Genomic DNA, 20,819 nt, shown 5'->3' on the forward strand with positions numbered 1-20,819 from the left:
ACAAATATGGGCGTTTTTGTTTTACATGCAATATCCACTGAACACTACTGAACACAGTATGATGAGAATTGAAGTGAGCCATGAGATGACAGGTGGCTAATGGTACACTGCAAACCAACCGTGGACTGATGCTTCAACATAAACTGCCGCTTGCCTCAGCAAATAACACTCTGCTCTGAAAGTCTGATCGCAGGAACAAGGGCAACTCAACAACGTAATGGGATCTCAAAAGTGTCTGGATTAGATTGTCGTAGTAACTTTTTTTGACAAGCTGCTCAATGACGTTGCATGAAATTGCCTCTCTTAAAACAATGTTCTGATTCAGGGCAGGGCGGTCCTGTTGAAAGAAAGCCTGAATGTGTGCTGACACCTTTCAGACTCTTGCAGAAGTTTTACAACTTTAACTTTATCCCCTTGAAGTCTGTCGTTGCTAACTCAAAGACTTGGAGGTTGTTTGTTCACCACAATGGATTCAAAGAGTAACATGTTTCCTACCAACTGTTTTCTGTTGGTGTCATGTATGTGATATGGATTCTGTTTATTCACTGCCTGTAGGCGAATCTTATTAAACTGTTTACAAGCATTCTAGCAAGGGAACCGCCAGATATTATGGCAGATACATGATGAAAGGTGATGGTTAGTTTAAGCCTCCAGTCTCTGTCATAATTTGAACTGTATTCTGCCTTTTAAATCCTAGAAATTATGGGGTGGACATTTAGACTCTGAAAAGCCCATTGTTGACTGAGAGAGCACACTATATACAAAAGTAAAAGAAATCATACTTACTGAGTGCAATGTAAGTAAATATTTGCAGAAACATTTTTATTTTGGAGAATTGCTCCAAAGTTTTAATTATACAATGATTCATTGTTACAAACACAATAAAGATTCCATTCTATTCTACTCTATTTGACAAATTTCCACATTTTTTTCACGTTACAACAACACACTTCAGCTGTATCGACTACGGAGGTTTTGATGCAGAAAACGGTGCTTTATTTTAAAGTTGAATGTTGGATGTGTTCAGCCGTTCTTCTTGGCAGCGCAGTCAGCCATGTTGCACAGAGAATGTCTGCGGGCATTCTTCTTCAAGTCTTTTCACAGATTTTAATTTGTACATGTAATATGCAATGCTAATGCAGGATTTTCCCCATTCACAACAAATTGTCCTCTCAAGGAACAAGAACTCCCTTTAGCTGATCCGTACCAGCGGATGGCTGCTTCATTTGAGCTGCAAGTGACGTGAGGTTTGGAAGGAGGAGCAAACACACAAAAAAAAGACAAATACGCCCTGGTGTGAGAGTACTTTCTCTAACGTAAACAAAGTAAACAATTTATGGTCATGTCTGCTCTTTTAGTGACTTTATACATGGGAGAAGATAAACACAGTACCTCTGAGCCAATAGTGAAACCTTTGAAAAGTATGCGTAAAATATCATCCATCCATCCATTTTCTGAACACCCTTGTCCCTCAGTGGGGTCGGGAGGGGTGCTGGTGCCTATCTCCAGCTAACGTTCCGGGCGAGAGGCGGGGTACATCCTGGACAGGTCGCCAGTCTGTCGCAGGGCCGTAAAATATCAAGTTACTGAAAATAGTAGGTTATTCAATGTTTGTCCAGGAGAGAGATTGGGATAATCACAGAAATAAAGGCTCTAGTGTGTCGTATATAGGGAGAAAAAAATGTTCTTGGCAGAATCAACAAGCCTGTTAAGGGGAGAAAAAATTAGGAAAATCTTTTTGCATTTTAATTCTTAGCTGAACTTATTGAACTAAGACACCTCCACAGAATGATGCTACCACTGCCACTGGAATTCATTTAGAGGCATCATAGTAAATATGGTTGAGCTAAAATACATCTTACAATATTACAATTTGGTTTTGCAAAAAAGTGTCAATATGCTTTCATGTCATACTTATGAAAATAACAAAGACCTCTTGAAAATGAGAACGATTAAAAGGTGTATGAAGACTGCAAGTCACTATAAGTGCTTTCGATTTCCTCTGGTTTTATTGACATTCTTTAAAAAAAAATGAGCTTCAGATGTGAGACAACACAAAGGGGATTTGCCATATGATAATCTTTTACCAAAAATAATTACCCTTCAAAGTTTTCGTGAGAAAGTACTGCTTTAGGTGAAAGTTTAATTTGAGCCTCTATCAATAAGCTGCCACCAGAGCCTGACAAAGCTGTGGGTAGATAAAAGATGAGCAGAAATAATAGGAAACATCACTGTACAGTCTACAGATATGAAATGAGTTAGTTCTTAGGTCAATATTACACAGTCTGACTTTAAATAACCTGATAAGATTGCTATACTCTGAGTCAGTACGAAACATAAAAAGAAAAACTTCTCCAAGAGGAACATCTTTTATACTGCGAACTGTCAAAAGTGTCTTTCTGTTTGCTTGTGCTGGCATAGAGCAAAAAAAAAAGAAAAAAAATTTAAATCAGTAGAAGAAATTGAATATATGTGATTGTTTTTATGCTACAAATTTAGAGAAGATAGCCTGAAGCTTTATGTTTGAAATTGCAAAATGTCTGGCCGCACAACCATACAAATGATGTGCAAAAATCCATTGCCTTTCATCGTCCTTTAGCATCCACTGTGCATCGTTATTTAGCCTCGTGTTCATTGAATCATCAATCAGGTGTGTGGAAAATGTCAAGGACTGATAGCACATTTTTGCACAGTTGCTCTCATGGTCAACAGCTAAAGAAATGCAAGTCTCTATTATTACAGTTTTAAGTTACACGAAGTTAGAATCTCTTCAGTAAAATACAATAAAGGATCTGTGTTTGTCACTTAAAACAGTGTAGTAAAAACATTTCAGGTCAGATTTCTTTACTCAACAGTCTGATAGAAGCACCAGACATGCAGAATGCAGGACAGGAGCTGGACTTTGCTCCAGTCACCAGTTTGATTTGCAAAAAACTGGATTGGAATGAAAAAACTGCTGGGAAAATAAAAAATGAAAAATGGTGGCAGTGGAAACCATGCAGAATATGAGCAGAAAGAGAAGAGGATTTCTGTTCCCCTGTGCTGAGAGTATAGAGAAGGATTAGGAAGAGCTTTTTGTTTAAGCTTTTACATCATGTATTTTTAAAAGGGGGGATAGATTAAAAAAGTTAAAATCAGTGAAACAATTATAGTAGTGATGTCAGGTCCTGAATTCTGAGCCCTTTAATGAAGAAGATTAAAAATAGATGTATTTTTTATCACAATACTATGATGTCACACTGCAATACTTTAGAAAAATCTAATCTTTAACTGGAGTAGCTGTATTCATAGTTATTGACACCACTATGATTAATATAAAAAAATATGTACCTGAAGCATTCTTGTATCTCATTCCTTATTTTTATATTGATCAGTGTCTAACTTTACTCTTATGCTTTCTCCTTATGTAAATACTGTGTGTTTGCACAGATGTAGACTCTGTATCAAAAATAATTTCCTTTCTGCCAGTCTGCCTGCCTGGGTGTGGCATAAATAATATGTGACACAGAAGCCATTTTTTGTAGGAAATGCATGAGTGCATGACATTAATCCTCTGCAGCTCAAATGATTCCTCTGGAGTCGTGCCAGACAAAAAAAACAAAACAAAAAAAAAAAAACATTTTTGTCCTACTATAACAAACGTAAACTTAATTAGACCTGCTTAATATTTCATAGACTTTACCTGACAGCAATCTGGGCAAATAACTCAATGATTAAACCATTAGACAATGAGCATAACAGTTGGGTCTAAAATAGAAACTAATGTTTTTTTTGTTTGCTTGTTTTTTACTAATCATATCTGGTATCTTCTGCAACAAACTCATGAGAATGTTTTTTATTCAGGATGCTAATGTTCCAAAATGTAAGGCCAAGTCATCTCAGTTTACCAGATTAAGAAATCAAACTTTCATCATGCCGGGAGGATGTGAATCTGAAAAAACCAAAGAGGTAAGCTAAGGAGAGCCATCTCAGTCGAGACAGATTGTACGAGGAAAACTGGTCAAAGATCACTCTCTCTGCAGGTTCCAACCATGTAAAAAACTGCTGTGCTTTCTGCAGAGAGAAGAGTTCAACAAATTATTAACAGCAGGGGTAACAATAATTGCACCATCAGTGATTTAGTTAAAAGCTTGCTATTTCTCAACATGGGATTTTTTTTCTCTTCGGGATGAACGTTTGGAATTTTAAGGTTAATTTTCCTCAAATTATGCCTGAAAGAATAATTTTCTACATTGGAAAATAACGGATCGGTTTTGAGGCTTTTTACATGTTTATCAGGTGTTCAAAAAAAAACAACAAACTGAACGGATGTGTATCTGTTATCCTATAATGTGTCATCGTCAAATTGTTGTCAACACTCCTTTTAGCTCTTGCTGATTTTAAAACAGATCTGATTAGGTTTATAGACTTTTAATGTAACGCTTCTAAACTCGATCAGCCTTGATTTACAATGAAGCTCCTCTGAAAAGGCACACAAATAATCATACAAATCTAGGAATATATAATGCATATAAAGTCACACAAATTACCAAAACACTGAATAGACGCACTGAATGTGTGTATATGTACAAATACAGTATAAACAGAAGTTCAAACATACATAATAAAAATAAATAACAACTAAGTTGATGTGCAACTAAGGTTTGCACATCAACCTTCAGGAAAAAATCAAGACTCTTGAAAAAAAGCATAAAAGGGCAAATAAATGATCTGCTTTATTCCCTATCTTTTCTTCATAAATATATTCAGCCACCTTACAATAGGACGATAAGTAAAGGGTTTCTCCTGACATGTAAGTCTTGACAAGTCAAAGAAAAGGTGCCTCATTATAGTGAATCCAATTAAAATGAAAGTTTTTAAAGGAGGCATGACAGAACCCTCTAGGTATGTCAGAAAGTTACAACAGAGAGGTATATCAATAAACAAAAGACTAAATATGGTGCAAAAGTCAGATAAGGTTTTAAAGCATCATGTTCACTAGACGGCACAAGAAAGAGAGACGACATATTTTATAATGCAAGAAGAGGCTCTTCGTTGTTAATCATATTCTAAGTGTAACAACTTTATAAAATGTGCTTTTATAATGTTTGAAATTTCACCAAATCCTGATTAACACAGAAGAATCCTGTTTTTTTTGTTGTTATATTCTAAGAATTTCCTATTATGTATTTTGGTAAACACTAATACCGCCACTACTGTGTAAGTCATGACGTCAGGACTGTACGACCCTCAGCTGGCACCAGGCCACCTGAGAAGATTTAGAAAGTTTTTGTTGCTCTTAGTTAAGCTCACATTTTAAGATGAATATAGCATAAATTGTACATGCATCTGTGAATGTTTTTATGCATATTATTTTTTTTTTGACAATTAGTTTAGAGCAGGTATTGTTAGAAGGTAGTCACAGGGTTCCTCCATGTTCTTATCTGCTAACGGGAATCCTGTGAATGGAAGAGCTGCATGTTAAAGGGAATTTTTACTTCTATTTGTGCAGGCCTCTGCCAGCAACCTGCATTAAAGAACAACCAGCACATCCTGTGGTTGGACTCCCTTCTTCAACTGAACACAGATCAGAAAACATCAAGGTTAACCAACTGCATAAGACTAGGTAATCAGTAAAGAACATTAATGGCATACACCGGTGCGGTTACCACTTCTGTGTTGCATTGGTTTGCCGTTACTCTTAGAACCAACTGAGTTACAGAAACAAGTTCCTGCTAAGACAAAGACAAAGTAGGACACTTTTATTACTTCTGTTGGCAAATCTACAACATATAAATGTTGTATTTCCATCCTGCCTTCACATGCCAACCTGTCACAATGGCACCAGTGGGACGAGTCCCTCAGAATATTCGGCTACTTCAATTTCCCAATAGCCCCTCATTTACTGTCACTCAGAGCCTCCCATTTCAGCCTAATTTAGCAATTATGGTTGGCTTGCATGTTGGTAAGCAGTTTTTTTTTCATCAAAGTCTTATTGTGATGCAGTTTTTGTTACAGATGGGCTTTGCCTCATAAATTAAGAGTCGTTATCATGATTAACAAAGTTGTCATGTGGTTGCACATGCGTTTACCTTCACATCCACATTAAATATGTTTTTATTATGCTTCTAAAGGTAATATTGCAGGGTTTTGGTATTAAATTGAACCTCATTATGAGAACATAGTGTCCTCTGCCCACTTTGGCTAATGCCTCCTGTTATGATGCTATCATTAGCAGCTTTGCTTCAGTTTTAGCTGTCGTTCCATCCCAGGAGCTTTAGATTGTCCCTTACAGCTGCCTGTGGCCGTCTTCAACCTGCTTTCTTTTGTGCTTGGGGTTTGAATCATTACGGCGCTGCTCTGTTACCCTCCTTCAAAAAAAACCCCCACTTGCACCACAGAGCCTGAGGACAAGTCAGGGAGTCAGGAAAAGACAGCTTTCAGTCGCTGCACTAACTTGAAATTCAGGTTTGTTTTTCAGACCTTAAAGCTACCAGAAGTGTTCCAGATATCGCAGAGCCAGTTGTTTTAGATTCTTAGCAATGGTTCGGATAACTACAAAGCAAATGCTCCTTTGTAGCTCCTTGAATTCTTTGTTGGTGAAGTTTTTGTCTTAATTTTTGAACTTATGTTTGTCATTTTTGAAAAAGCATGTGAAGTGTAGAAAAATCACAGTCCTAAGTTCATCTTTGCAACTTGGCGCTTTATTCAGGTTTGGTATTGTGAAAACACTGAAGACATATCACACACACACACACACACGCACACACGCACACACACACACACGTAACTGTTCTAGCTCTTCTGAAATCCCCTGAGGGAGTTTGAAATTATTATTTGGCAAGTGAATGATCTGCGAATCTTCCTGGCACGTGGACATATCTCACTTCACTGTGTGTGAAAGTATGGTTGTCTTGTCAGAGAGGACTACAACACCAGAATGAATCGCCATTAGCAAATAAGAAGCTCTGAGTCAGTGTGCTATTTCTGTGTTGCAGGTTCAGAACAGAACAGTCATTAATGTGTGCACTTGTGGTGTGAAATAAGACAAACACAACATAGATACTGTTTGCAGCTAGATCGATGCATAACACAGTGCTTATAAACGTATACTGACATGTCTCTTCCTCCTGCTACACTGAAATAATTAAAATATTGCTCCAATGCATGCATGAGCGCATGTGTGTATGCTTGGCCAAGGCCATCTGGCACAGACTCTTTCCCATTTTGATTTCCCCCTTAAATGTCTACCAAGATTGTTTTTAATGGTAACATACATGCATCATTTCTCTCTTACAGCTGAAATGAGATGTTTGCACCAAATAAAGAGACAAATCCACCGCAGTTTGAAGTTAAATTCAACCAAACGTCTCTGGTTTTAGGTCAATTAGAATTAGCAGGATGATTTCTATTTGCTAAATGCCACAATATTGGCAGAAAGGCTGTGTCAGAAATGCAATATGTTTTAAATCTGATACATTTTGGTCTTTCTCTTACCAATCCCTTGGTCCATACTTAGTGCTTCTTCTTAGTGGAAGGAAGTTTTAGGAGAACCATCTTGGTGGTATTGTTTGAGAACATGATGTCAATTTTGGACATTTGCATACAAAACCTATGCTAACTTCCTGTTTTTCTTTTTTTTCCCCACATGAATAATTATAGCAAAATATTTATAAAGTTCAGACAGAAATTACGACTATTAGTTTTTGCATCTGTACTGATTTGTAGATTCTCAAAACTAAGAAACATGTGTACACAAGACAATAAACTCATTCTACCTTAAATTATTATTTACAATATTTTAAAATCTTACTTAATGAAACTACCTAATGTAGCTTAATTATGTTTGCAAGTATTTTCTTTTGCAGCTACAAATTGTGGGAGGTCAAAGTTCAGCTTTGTGCCTGTTGAAAAACTGTTCATTACTCATACCTTTATAAAGATTCAATAAATACCAAGTGACTTGCTTTCAGCTAACAAACAAATATCTTATCATTTTAACAAAGGAATACATCTTCATCCAGTTTTATTGTTATTGCATAAACACATTGTAATATTAAGGATGCCTCACATCCTCTTCAGCCAGGAGACCTTAATGAGGGGAAATGTTCAGCCTTATATAACATGAAAAATATTAGGAGAATTATGTAAACACAGAGAAAATGTGCACCTTTGCTTCAGGGTAGAAACATCCGTAAAACAGATCAAAAAGGACACAAGAGAACAATACTGAAAAACTGAATCTTCTGAGATATTTTACATAACAAAGTAGTAGATTTTGAACAAGTTTATTACTGACAAAGGTCATAGAAATTCAGAGTTTTAGATAAATGTGTAAAAGAGGAATGGTATTTGAAAACACAAAGTGGGATTATTTCTGAATAATTTATTAAAATAGTTAATTATCTATTATGTCAAAGAGGAAGACTCAGAAAACTTTCCACTTCGCGAATTAACAGATGAAAGCCCACTCACTGCTTACATAATATAAATTCAGGTGTTATTATTACAGTCAGGTCCGATGTGCAATCATCTTAATGTTCCTTAACAAAAGAAGTATGCCTGTAAAACAGGGATATTTTAAGCTTTTTTTTTCTTTCTATTAAAATATTATAAGAACTTATTTTCTTACCCAGTAGATAATTCTCTTGGTGTTGTCATAAAGAGAAATCCAGATTAGCTGGACCTTCGACCAAAGTGAGCCTCTGCTGTCCTAAAACAACTCAATTCTTATATTCATTAGAGTGGTTCATCCACTGCTTTATGAACGTTTGAACATTTTCAATTTCTATATGTGACTATGGAGAGCCAGATGATAATTTATAGTGAAATTAAGGAGGAAGTAATGAGAAGTACAACTATTTAGAATAGAACATATTTCCAATTGGAGTAAGTGCCTAAAAGTATCGCAAAGTTGTGTAAAAAGACACAATATTTGGCTAAATAGTAAATTAATGCCATTTTGTGTATTTCAGTCTTAATCAGGCAGTAACTCTGATTTTAAACACTTGTTCTGCTGTCAGTAGGCTTTTTTCACACAGGTAGTGGCTCTCTACGTATTACATCCCCCAGCGATGGCAACTAAGCTGCTTTGTCTGTATGATTGGTGAGTATTCAGAAATTCACAGCTGTTCCTTTTAAAAAAAAAAATGTACAGGTGACAAATCTAATGACCTTTTGTTTTGTTACCGGAACTTTTGGAGACTGCCTGCTTTTCTGAACAAGCAACAGGTGCAGCACAGGCGACCTTGTGCTGGAGTCCCATTTGGATGCAGTTAGAGTAAATACTCATCCTTCACATGCTGCAGAGTTTACCCCAAACTTTCTTTTAGCACCACACACTTTTTTGCGTGTCATTTTCAGTGTTCTTGAACATCTATAACCAATGACAGCTCATTCTCCACCTGTAATCTTTCCTGGCCCTGCAAACATGTTTGGGATGCAGTTTAAAAGAGAATTGGCTGATCAGAATGTCAGTCAGAATTTATGAGACCATTCAGTTTAAGGGTGATGGGTTTTAATGAAGCACACACAACCTTATCTACTGTCTGCAGACAAGAATGTCTAAACAAAATCACTGTAAGATTTTGGACAGAAACCTTCTAATCAAGCTCCTTTTACAGCTTTGTATTATCAATTACCAATGTATTATTACATTTTTTAATTGAATCAATTTGATTTGTTTTAAATAATTTTTAACATAAGATTGACTTATTCATTAATGTGTCTATTGGTTATCATTTCCGTACTCTGGGTCCTCTTTAAATACTTTCAGCGCTCACCACAGCTTTTGTCAGTCCCAAACTGTTGTAAAAATAAGAGTTGCTTTAAGATGGTGGAAGTTCACTTTGTTATTGACTATTTTGAATGAAGACACCAAGAGTGAGAACTACTGAAGACAAGATGTTGACTGCATGTATTGTTTCATATGCACCACTTTAAAATTTCTAAATTATTCTTTATATTAAGTGTATTGGATTAGCTGTAAATGTGTGTTTTTTATGTTTTGTAGCTTTATCTAAGGTGATAAAATGTAAAAAAAAAAAGGCACATTCTAGACACAATGGTGTAAGAAAAAAAAAAGCCTGATTACTTTGCAGATTTGTTTTTCTTTTACCATATTAATAATGTTTTAAAATGTATACTTTAAATGTAGCCAGCATTGCTGCTTAAGGTCTTAAACAGTGACTCAACTTTTATCAGAATTAAAAATCAACCAAAGGAAGTTGGTCTAAAAATTCAGGTGCTATTTTAATTAACATTCTTTATTGGTGACTGTAATTTGCCTATTAAACACATTTTTTTGCTGTTAATTGAAATAACTCTGTGAGTCCTCCGCAGCTACCATGTTTTCACAGCATGTCAGAGCTGCAGTAGGTAACTTTCATAAACAGGATGTTGTTGACATATTGTTTAAACTGTCACCATGTTACTAAGAAACAGATAATCTGCAAATGGTGGAGAGATAGTGGAGAAACGACTCCCCGGGATGGGAAATGTTGGTCTGTCATCATCAGTGACCATGCTTACCAGTTTGTGCATTCACATCAGGCTCTGCTGGGGGAGGAAGTTGTGTAGTATCAGAGAGCAAGGGTGAGTGTGTGAGAGTGTGAGCTGCGCATACACAAGTATGATTGACGGTGTTCCTGGCTCTGACACAGTTGTGCATTTCTGTAGATGATAGTAGGACCACAGGAAGGAGTCAGAGGAGCTTCAAAGATTATTCTGCTCATATTATACAGTCACAACACAATGACATTTTTAACACATATGTAAAAAAAAACATATATTTTTTAATGGAGGTTACTGACTGCAGCTTTAACATCCCTATGGTTACTGATATAGTTCACAGTCATACAGAACTGCCTGAGGGGAAAAAAAACAATCTCTATTTTCTTTTCATATGTGAAGTTCTAATTTCACTCAGCCTGGCTACAGCATGTACAGAACAAAATCTGATTCATTCACTGTGTAATTACTGTTTTCGATCCCAAGTACAGAAAGTAAATTCATTCACAGTGTTACTCAGCTGAGCTTGTTCCGTCTGATATCACAATGACTGCATTGTAGCTGTTCAGAGGATGTTTGCAGATGCAGTACAAAAGATTAAATGGATGGAGAATATTAGTATGTGAAAGAAAACGCTTGTTTTGACTTTTGCGTGAATACAGTGTCAAAAATTTAGACGACATCATTCTTTGTCGTCACATGCTTGTTTGCGCACGAGCAGGAAATCTTCTGGCGGATTTAAGAAATCTGGAGCTACGGGACTGTTTACAGCCTATTCTGGGAAGCATTTATCATTAGCAGACTCACACAAATTACGCTGTTGTTTGAGCTCAAAGACTATTTCACAAACCAGATTTAATCTGCTGCAAAGGTGTTGCTGTTGGCAGTTGAGTTATCAACTGTACTCACCTGATGTTGTAGCTCTCACATTTTCATGTAGGTGGAAGTCACTAAGGTTATCAACTCAGTTGCAACTCCTTGACTCAGCACTTTGCATTCTGGGAGATGTAAAGATGGACCAAGTGCACCACTCTACAGTCTTGTTTTTATTGTTGGGTGCAGGAAATTAGACCAAAATGATAGATGTCACTGACTTTATTTCTCATCATTTATTGATTTTTTATTTTTTTTTTATTATTACTTTAGATCGAGCCAATATGAGCTGCTTGTTGTGATCTTTTAGGTTTTCTCCTGGTGTCATGACAGGTTCTAGTTAAGTCCTTTCTTGATTCTATACTTCACATATAAAATAAAACATAATTTGAAAGTGATTTGATGATCAAAAATATTTAAAAAAACACAAACATAAGAAATCTTTAAGGCAGTTAACACTTTTTCAGGGCTTTTAAACAATACAAGTAAACTGACAAAGTCCTAACAAGCCATACTGTTAGTTATGATAAACAAAATTCATAAATGGACAATTCGGGATGCGTAACTATCTGAGCAACAAAATAACATGCCAGTTTTATGCTGTTTTGCTAAACTGAGACGGTTTGCAATGGTAGAGATGAGAAACATTGATATTTTCAATGTAAAGGTAAGAAATTGTCCTACAAGCATCTGTATTGTCTGCAGACTTTTATGAGGAAGTAATAAAGTTGATGCTCCAATTTTTATTAGACCTTGAAAGTTAAAGCAATTTGGATGGATGCAACAAGCTTAGTCAGCTAACTCTGCTGTTGGGCAATCAAAGCAAAACACTAAAAGAAGCTTATGAGCCAAGACTTATTCAATAAATACAAATGAAAAAGAACAATAATATGAAGTTAAAGTCACTCATTTATATGACCACGCCTCTGTTTGGTTTGAGAATCTAAACCTGTAAACTTTTGGAATCGCGTTGTACCCAAGCTTTTGAAAAAAATAAAATAAAATAAAAAAAATAAAAAATATTTAGTGATTTTCAGTTTTGGAAAATATTTAGTATGGATTTAGGAAGTACTCCATATCATGCAGTCACTACTGGCTTCTTTTCAGACATTTTGGAGTTATGATGTTTGCCAAGTGTTATTGCTGTAGCCTCTTTGCACACAGCATTGATTTGATTCCTCATCTGATTGAAACACGCTGGACCTCATTTGGTGGAGCTCCTCATGCAGCGAACTGAAAAGACCCCGACGCAGGACAAACAAAGAGCTTGTTTATGCCCTTCTGAAAGACAACACAATGAGTCTCAAATCATGGTTTTGCACCAAGGAGTTCTCTCACAGTGCTTCACCACAGACATCGTCAATAACTCTAGCGAAGGCATTGATTTGTAATGCCTTTACTGCGCTGATAGGGCGCAATTACAAATACAGTTATTAGATTGAGACTATGCACTCTTCAATAAGGGGTAATGACTGTGTATGTAGAGGCATTGCAGCTCATTTTTTGGCTTGATTGAGCACTTTCTGCAGCTGGTTAAATCCAAATGTTGTAAAAAATAACTTTGAAGCACTTTGTTTGATCTCCTTTTTGCAGAAGCTTAGGGCCAAGAAGGAATATTTGAAGCACTATGAAGTAAAATTGACTGAAATTCAGTCTACAGCTTAACCTTAACTTACATGTAAAAGGTAAAAAAAAGGATATCAGTGTAATAAAAAAACTATTTATGCCATTTTTATATTGCTACAAACAGCTTTCTGCATATACATGGTTACAGCTTGTTAATTGTAAACATCCAGCTTGTGGCTTAACCTTTTACTGAGGGTGTTAGTGACTGTCTATTGGAAAAATGTCAAGTCTCCCTGGGATTTTCAAAAAAAACATGCTAATAACATAAAATATTTTGAATTGATCTTATGTACTCAATTTGAAAAAAAGTGACTTTCAGTTTTTATTAGCTAAGTCATGATCGAAAATAAACATAACAGTCAAAAATCTAACTTTTTTGTTTATTTCATCTATGCAATAGTTACAAAAGTCATCAATTTGACTTTTCTATCTGATTTAGAGATATTTTTTTGGTCACTCTAATCACTCTAATTGATATGCATGTGCAAATTTGCTATTCGTTGTATAAAATCAATAAAAATCTATCAATTCAGGTATCTGGACATGCCAATGCCATTTTCTACACTGTAGAAGGATGTTTCTAACAGTTTTTCAATGCCTTCTTTAACTCTTTACTTTAGAGGCCGGAGTGTAACTCCCTGCAGGAATCAAGAACTGGGTGTAAAATAAACAAATGGAGAATTAATGTTTGAATGTTCCAGTCAGAGTTATTCAGAATCCCATAATGGTAAACATCATTTTCTATTTTTCTCATCTCTACCTTTGCAAATCTTTCAAACATTCATCTAAATGTGCTATGAAATGGTCACTTTAGTAGTAGGAATCATATAGAGAAAATATGTGAAAATATTTTGAACACTCTTCGATCCATGTAATTTATCAGTATGGAATGACTGATTCATTCGATTCTCTTTCCGGATACAACTTCACTATCCAGCATAATCAGATCTGGCTGCCACAGTGTGTGTGTAAAAAACAGAAAATTAAACAACTCCTTCTGTTTGTGTTTCACGTGTTTCTTTTAGATATTATGCCAGATTTTTATAGCAACGAATCAAATGCAACTTTTCTGTCAAATTTAAGAGCTGTATGTGACTGAACGAATTTTTTACAACTTAAATATTTATGTTTACCTTTATGGTTCTTTCTTTTTTCTACAGGTCTAACGAGAGAATAAGTTCTTGCTCTCTAGCAAATGAGTCAGACTCGACAGTTTTTAGATTCACACTTCAGAACTGAAAAATACAGCACAGCTTGCAACCTACAGCTTGTGCTTCACTTCCTTCAGACTGTTCTGGTATTGTTGGCTGACTGGATGTGATTTGTGAATATGCTTTTGTGTGTGTGGGTACACACAGGGACTTCTTGGCAGTAGGTTCTGCCTATATAAATGCTGGTGTGAATGCCCAAAATCTTCTGTGTCTCAGGGGTTGAAAGCAAACAAAATTTTTGAAACTGTTTTAACATTGAAAGGTTTTTCTTTTACTCATGGAAAATATTGTGCTTTCAAGTCTTACACTAACATTTGTTTAGATTTTTGTGACTAGAGAATGTTTACCAGTCTACTTTTTTTTTCTTTTACAAATTCTAGTTTTTAGGGAGAAAGTCCAGTTCAGGGCTAAAATCTCTGTCTAGTAAAATATATTATTCTTGCAACAACTGTATTGACTTTGTCTGACTACGCATAAATTTGCATCAATTCGATAAATTCAAATCAAAACCAAAAACACTAGTAGAATCATTTTTGCATTTTTATAGTCAGAGAAATTCAAAAACTTAAAATACCTTATAGAAACAAACTGGAGGCATGATTCTGGACCATAAAACTACATTGTGTTGGAACAAAGATGCCCAATTTTACTGTTACATTTTCAATGTGAAGGTAAAGGATTAGCAGATGTGTGGAGTTCTTCAAGGTTCTGTACCGATTTATAATAAAAGATGTAGCAGTGCTGATAACTGGAAACAAAACACAGAAGGTTAACCCCCAAAGTCTCTTTACATTCACCACATCTGAATGCAAACCAAAAATGCTTTTTATAAACCTTTACTTTTTTGCCATTGAGTATGAAGATTGTTGCTGTTTCTTGCTTTCCATCTGTCGGTTTCTTGCATAGGTCACATAAGCCTAACAATGAAGCCGGTCACAGTTCAGATACATTATTAATTTTATAATAAAATCTATACAGGAAAACCTTGACAATCCTTGGCATGCTCAGTAAATATGAGTAGAAAACTGAAACATTTATTCATTTCCAGTGCAGTAGTAAAATCTGACAGAGAAAAAAAAACCTCTTTGATGTATGTACATTTTCTTAGAAAAGAGCCATAGCAAAAAGCAAAGCATTCTTAATAATTGAAGCAGATGTCTTAAATGATTAACCTGCTAAAAAAAACAAACAAACAGATATACAATTAAATTTTCTGACAGTAACCAGATTTAAATTTAAATCTTCTAGTAGTTCAAAGAGTCCATCATGTTACGTGCTCTAAAGTCTAGTAGCCTTATTGATTGTGGAATGTGAATGTAGCTGTTGCACATTCTAGTCGTCGTTGATTGAAGCAGCCCATTTCTTAAAGAACAAATAGAAAAGTAGAGAAGAATCACCAGCGTTTCTGGCATTTCCGTTTGTTTCTCCTTGTTTTGTTTTCAAAGAAGGGAGAGACATCCCAGTGACTCTCTCACCATTTTTGCAGTGTTTTCTTGTTCGTCACACTGCAGATCTGACATGTCTCGTTTCTCAATTGTGTGCTTTTAATACTGCCAAGGTAAAAACGAAGGAGGAGGGAGAACGGACTCCAGCCTCCCCTTTGTCTCCAGAGGAAGTGCATTCTCTGCTGAGCTTCCTTGGTCAAGTGTGAGAGAGAAAGAGAGCATTTCCCTGCAGTTGTTTAACACTGTGTGTGTGCCACAGTGCCTCCAAAGAAAACTTTAAGCCACCACTGCTCCCCTTTGGTATTTCATATGTATTATAGACACCTCAAAACTCTGAGATAATGCTTAACATTGTATGCCATCAACACAGGAAAGTTGCTGTTACTAACAAGATGTTGGTACAGCGTTCTACCCACACATGGATGCCAGCATATCCTTTACTGTCTTAACTGTGTGAAAAGAACTACTCCTTTTTACTGTTCTATTTCTTTGTTCTTTTCTCTTACTGCACAGCAAAGCCTAATGGAGTAATTATTAAATCATAAAAGTCTAATGTGATGTAATTGCAAGCATGACAAAAACATTTTAAACTAACCTAATAGCCATCTGTCACTCCGACATACTCTCCAACTGTCAATTTTTGTATAAAGCTGCTTTTCTGGTAATTGTGGGGGATGTGAATATAAACCTGCAGGTGCCTAAAAGCTCTGTGTTGCTGTTTGGAGAGGCTCCAGGCCATTTAGTAATGTCATATTCTTCTGCCCTCTGGGACAGTGCAGATAAAAATGTGAATGATGAAACTCTAGCGGCAGCATATTTCTAACAGATTTTTACAAAAAGGAAAAATAAATTGTTTCTTGCTTGAGCAGGCCTATTTAAGCTTTGCGTTATCTGAGATTTTCTCAAGTGAATTAAGAGAAGCATGTCTTCTTAAACAAAATCTGTTTCTGATAACTTCTTCTTAACAAATTCATTAAAACATCCTTTCAGATTCACTCCTTTCAATGAGGATTCGTTTTAACCTCCAATCCTTCTTTTCTTGTGCTAACAAGACTCAATAAGATGCATTCAGGAACTTGTGGAATTTATTTATCTGGATGTTTTGATGAATAATTATTGTACAGTAAATCTTTGAAAACTCATCAGGCTAAGATGGTGTTGCAGCGACAGTAAAACCAAAGTGTGATTTCTTTATACGTAAAGTATCATCAATTGACAACATAGAGGGCACCACAAGTAATATCAAAAACAGTATTCCGCATTTGCATGTCCAATCAATGGGAGTGGGTCTCCAGCACTGATAAGAACTATTGTTGAAACTGCCTAGCTAGCACACAACGTTAAATCAACGTTGAATTATAGTTAGAATCGTTGATTTTTGGTTGAAGTCGACAAATGATGGTGGATCAACCATCAAACAACCATCCAATCAAACCGTTGAAACTGTGTCATTGAATCAATGTTGTTTTGTGGTTGAAATCTGCCTGCATGTGTATTTCCCTTTTGCCACACACCTGAATTGTATCTCTGGGTGACTATATGGGTCCCATATGGGTTTGTCCGCGGGTTCCACGATGGCCCCACATGGGTTTTCCCATGTAGGGCCAGAGCCCACATGGGCCCTGCATGGGCCCTATATGGTGGTGGCCCACATGGGTTTGTCCATTTAGGGCCCATGTAGCGCCCATTTGGGCTGTGGCCCTACATGGGCAAACCCATGTGGGGCCATCGTGGAACCCGCGGACAAACCCATATGGGACCCATATATCAGCCCTCCTTTCTCCCATATGGGTCCCACCTAGGCATGCTGGCTGGGAGGCCTGTCACTGTTGAGTGCTTGGAGACAGGGACAATAGTGGTGGTCTTTAAGCTGGAAAAGACAGGTGCCAGTAACAGTGAGGTGTTGAAGACGTCTCAGATAGTTGATGTGCACAGTCCCTCAGAACCCGCCCTGGGATATTGTTGGGGCCAGCAGACTTACAGGGGTTGATTTCCTGGAGGGACATCCTCACGTCTGCTGTGGTCACACAGAGAGACAGGCATGTCACCGGAGGTGGTGCTGAGGGAGGTGTTAAGATGCTCAAAGTGGGAATAAAGCTTAAGTGCTAATGGCAGTGAGGGGGTTAGGCTAACCCTAACCCTAGGGTCGCTTCTAGGATGTGCTGATGCCTCACCTGTCCTGAACGCAGCATCCCTGGCTTTCAGCAGAGCTCTCACCTCAGCATTCAGCAGGGTTTATGGTTCGGGTAGCAGGTTTCTGTCTTGGTGGCGGTGACATCATCAGCACAATTGGAGATGAAGCGTATTCCTCCAGGTCCACCTCTCCCTCATAAGTAGCCACCTATCAGAAGATCTGCCAATCTGTGTGCTGAAAACAGTCCTGGAGTACAAAGGCTCTGGGCCACACAGTGACTGTCTTCTTCGTTGGTCTAATCCATCTCATCAGCAGACGATATGCTGGCACCAGCAGGATGGAAATGTGGTCGGGGAGGCCAAGATGGGGGCGAGGAAGAGCTCTGTACGCACCGTGAATGTTGGTGTGTACACACAGTCCAGAGTGTAAGAAGGATGACATGCCTGTAAAAACTGGGCAGAGTGTCCGTCAGTTTCACGTGGTTAAAGTCCCCCAGCTCATGTAAAACGCCTCCGGGTGGTTCATCTGCATTGAGCTAACGGTGTCATACAGCTCCTTTGATGCTTCGTTGCCGTTAGCACCCAGCGGAATGTAAACAATGGTGACGAACACCGCAGTAAACTCCTGAGGCAGATAGGATGGCTGACAGCTGTTAACCAGTCCACAGTTCGTACACCAATCTGCATTCACTTACATACATTGTCCTGCTCCTCCTGACATACATTGTTTTTTTCTGACTGTTGTCCGCTTAGAATAACTTAATGCTGTTGATCTGGAAGGCTCAACGGCATGTTGCTATTAAGCCAGGTTTACGTTAGGCAAAGAATGGCACAGTCCATCTCTGCAGAAACTCTCACCCTCAGATGTAACAAATCCACTATCTTATCCAGTGAGCGGAGATTAGCCAGAAAGAGAGTCAGAATTGGTGGCTTCCTAGGCACCAGTTGGGTAATGTAACATACTCGCCCGTTTCCCCTTTTTCTGTTTTCGGGCACAAACTTTTCTTTTGACCTTTGGTCCTGGCATCCTGCTGTGCCAGTCCATTGTCCTCAAGAGCCGCTGTCTCCCAAGTGTGGATTTCAGCTTTGGTGATATTTTACCAGCTAAACTGTCTCCAATGGCCATCAGCTTAACCAAGCTGCATTCAGCCGTAAAGTTTGTTTTTATTCAAACTTCAGCAGTTTTCTAGTTGTTCTTCTGAGGTAGTGACATCAATTTGTGACATCACACAATTTGATGTCACAAAGAGTGATGCACAAAAAGCTGCACTCTTGAATTCTACCGTCATAACCATTGCAGAACCTGGAGAGCAAGTAGAAGGATTTTATCCCAACGAGATTGAAAACGATTTGTCAAGATGGATCAACAATGAGTCAGAACAGTAAGACGTGGTCTTCTGATTTCGAGAAAGAAAAAACAAAACAGATCTTAGCAAGAGACAGACAGAAGCTCCACGACATCTTGGAAGAAGTCGGCAGGATGTCCATTGAGACACCATCGCTAATTAAAGCAAATGAGGAGCTAAAAATTCAAGTTAAAAACTTGGAACAAGCAGCACTTAAAAAAGACAAGCTGGTTCGGGAGAAAGACGAAGAATTAAAAAAGCTGATTAACATAAACAAAACTTTTGAAGAGGATAACGTCACATTGGAGCAGATAAACACTGCCGTGGAGAAAAAAAACACAGACTATGACAAAGAAATCGCCACCCTGAAGCAGAAATTCAGGGCTCTGGAGCAAGAGAACATCAACCTGAAGCTGAAAACCAACACTCTGGAGGAGAAAAACACCGTTTATGTCAAGGAAAACTCCGACCTGAGGCAGGAAAGCAAGGTTCTGGAAAAGAAAAACACTGTCTTGGAGAAAACAAACACCACCCTGGAACAGAAAAACACCGCCCTGGAGGAGAAAAACTCTTTCTACGAGCAGGTAAACTTGGTCTTGGAGGGGGAAAACACAGTTTATGTTGAGAAAGTCTCCGACCTGAGGCAGAAAAGGAAGGTTCTGGATAAGAAAAACACTGTTTTGGAGAAAATAAACACTGCCCTGGAGGCAAAAAACACTGCCCTGGAGGAGGAAAACATCACCCTGGAGGAGGAAAACACCACCCTGGAGGAGGAAAACACCGCCCTGGAGGAGAAAAACTCTCTCTTCGAACAGGTAAACTGCCTCTTGAAGGAGGAAAACACCAACTTGGAGCTTGACGTGGAACAGCTGAAAAAAAGGCTGAGGGAACTAAAGGAACAGCAAAACCAGTACCCATCTGAAAAAGAAACCCACAAAGACAGCCAGTCGGTTTCAGACCAGCCACAGAAGAACCCACAGCTATTCAGACGTGTGATCAGAGGCTGCTACAATACATTTCTGAAAATGTACCAAACAGGCACTCTAAGGTATTGGGTTGAAGGATGTTAAAGAAGTGAACCTCCAGGGGTTCAAAGCGAGTCCTGTCCAACCTCTGTGACTTCGTAGCGAGTCCTGTTGGTCTCCGGGCTGACCTCTAGGGTTCACAGCGAGTCCTGTTGGTCTCCGGGCTGACCTCTAGGGTTCACAGCGAGTCCTGTTGGTCTCCGGGCTGACCTCTAGGGTTCATAGCGAGTCCTGTTGGTCTCCGGGCTGACCTCTAGGGTTCATAGCAAGTCCTGTCGGTCTCCCAGCCTGCTTCCGTGGCTTGGTAGCAAGTCGTGTTGTTCTCTGGGCTGACCTATAGCATGTCCTGATGGTCTCTGGGCTGACCTATAGGGCTTCATACCGAGTCCTGTTGGTCTCCAGGCTGACGTCCAGGGCTTCATAGCGAGTCCTGTTGGTCTCCTGTTCTGCTTCCGTGGCTTGGTAGCGAGTCCTGTTGGTCTCCCGGCCTGCTTCCGTGGCTTGATAGCGAGTCCTGTTGGTCTCTGGGCTGACCTCCAGGGCTTCATAGCAAGTCCTGTTGGTCTCCAGGCTGACCTCAAGGGCTTCATAATGAGTCCTGTTGGTCTCCCAGCCTGCTTCCGTGGCTTGATAGCGAGTCGTGTTGGTCTCTGGGCTGACCTCTAGGGTTCA

At 38.2% G+C, this 20,819-nt stretch overlaps 1 long non-coding RNA gene across 2 annotated transcripts in view; it reads right to left on the minus strand.

Moving 5' to 3' along the window:
* Positions 1 to 20,284: 20,284 nt before the first annotated feature.
* LOC107838535 (uncharacterized) overlaps positions 20,285 to 20,819 on the minus strand; it is a 1,260-nt gene continuing 725 nt past the window's right edge. The window contains exons 2-3 of one of the 2 annotated variants that reach the window (XR_001664620.1): positions 20,682 to 20,807; positions 20,285 to 20,357 (exon numbers count right to left, since the gene is read on the minus strand). This is a non-coding gene — a long non-coding RNA (uncharacterized LOC107838535). Of the gene's footprint in view, positions 20,399 to 20,681; positions 20,808 to 20,819 lie in introns of both variants that reach the window. The other variant, XR_001664619.1, reaches the window with a different exon arrangement.

This window comes from Poecilia formosa, unplaced genomic scaffold, assembly GCF_000485575.1.
Source record: "Poecilia formosa unplaced genomic scaffold, Poecilia_formosa-5.1.2 Scaffold274, whole genome shotgun sequence".
In the NCBI taxonomy this organism is placed as follows: domain Eukaryota; kingdom Metazoa; phylum Chordata; class Actinopteri; order Cyprinodontiformes; family Poeciliidae; genus Poecilia; species Poecilia formosa.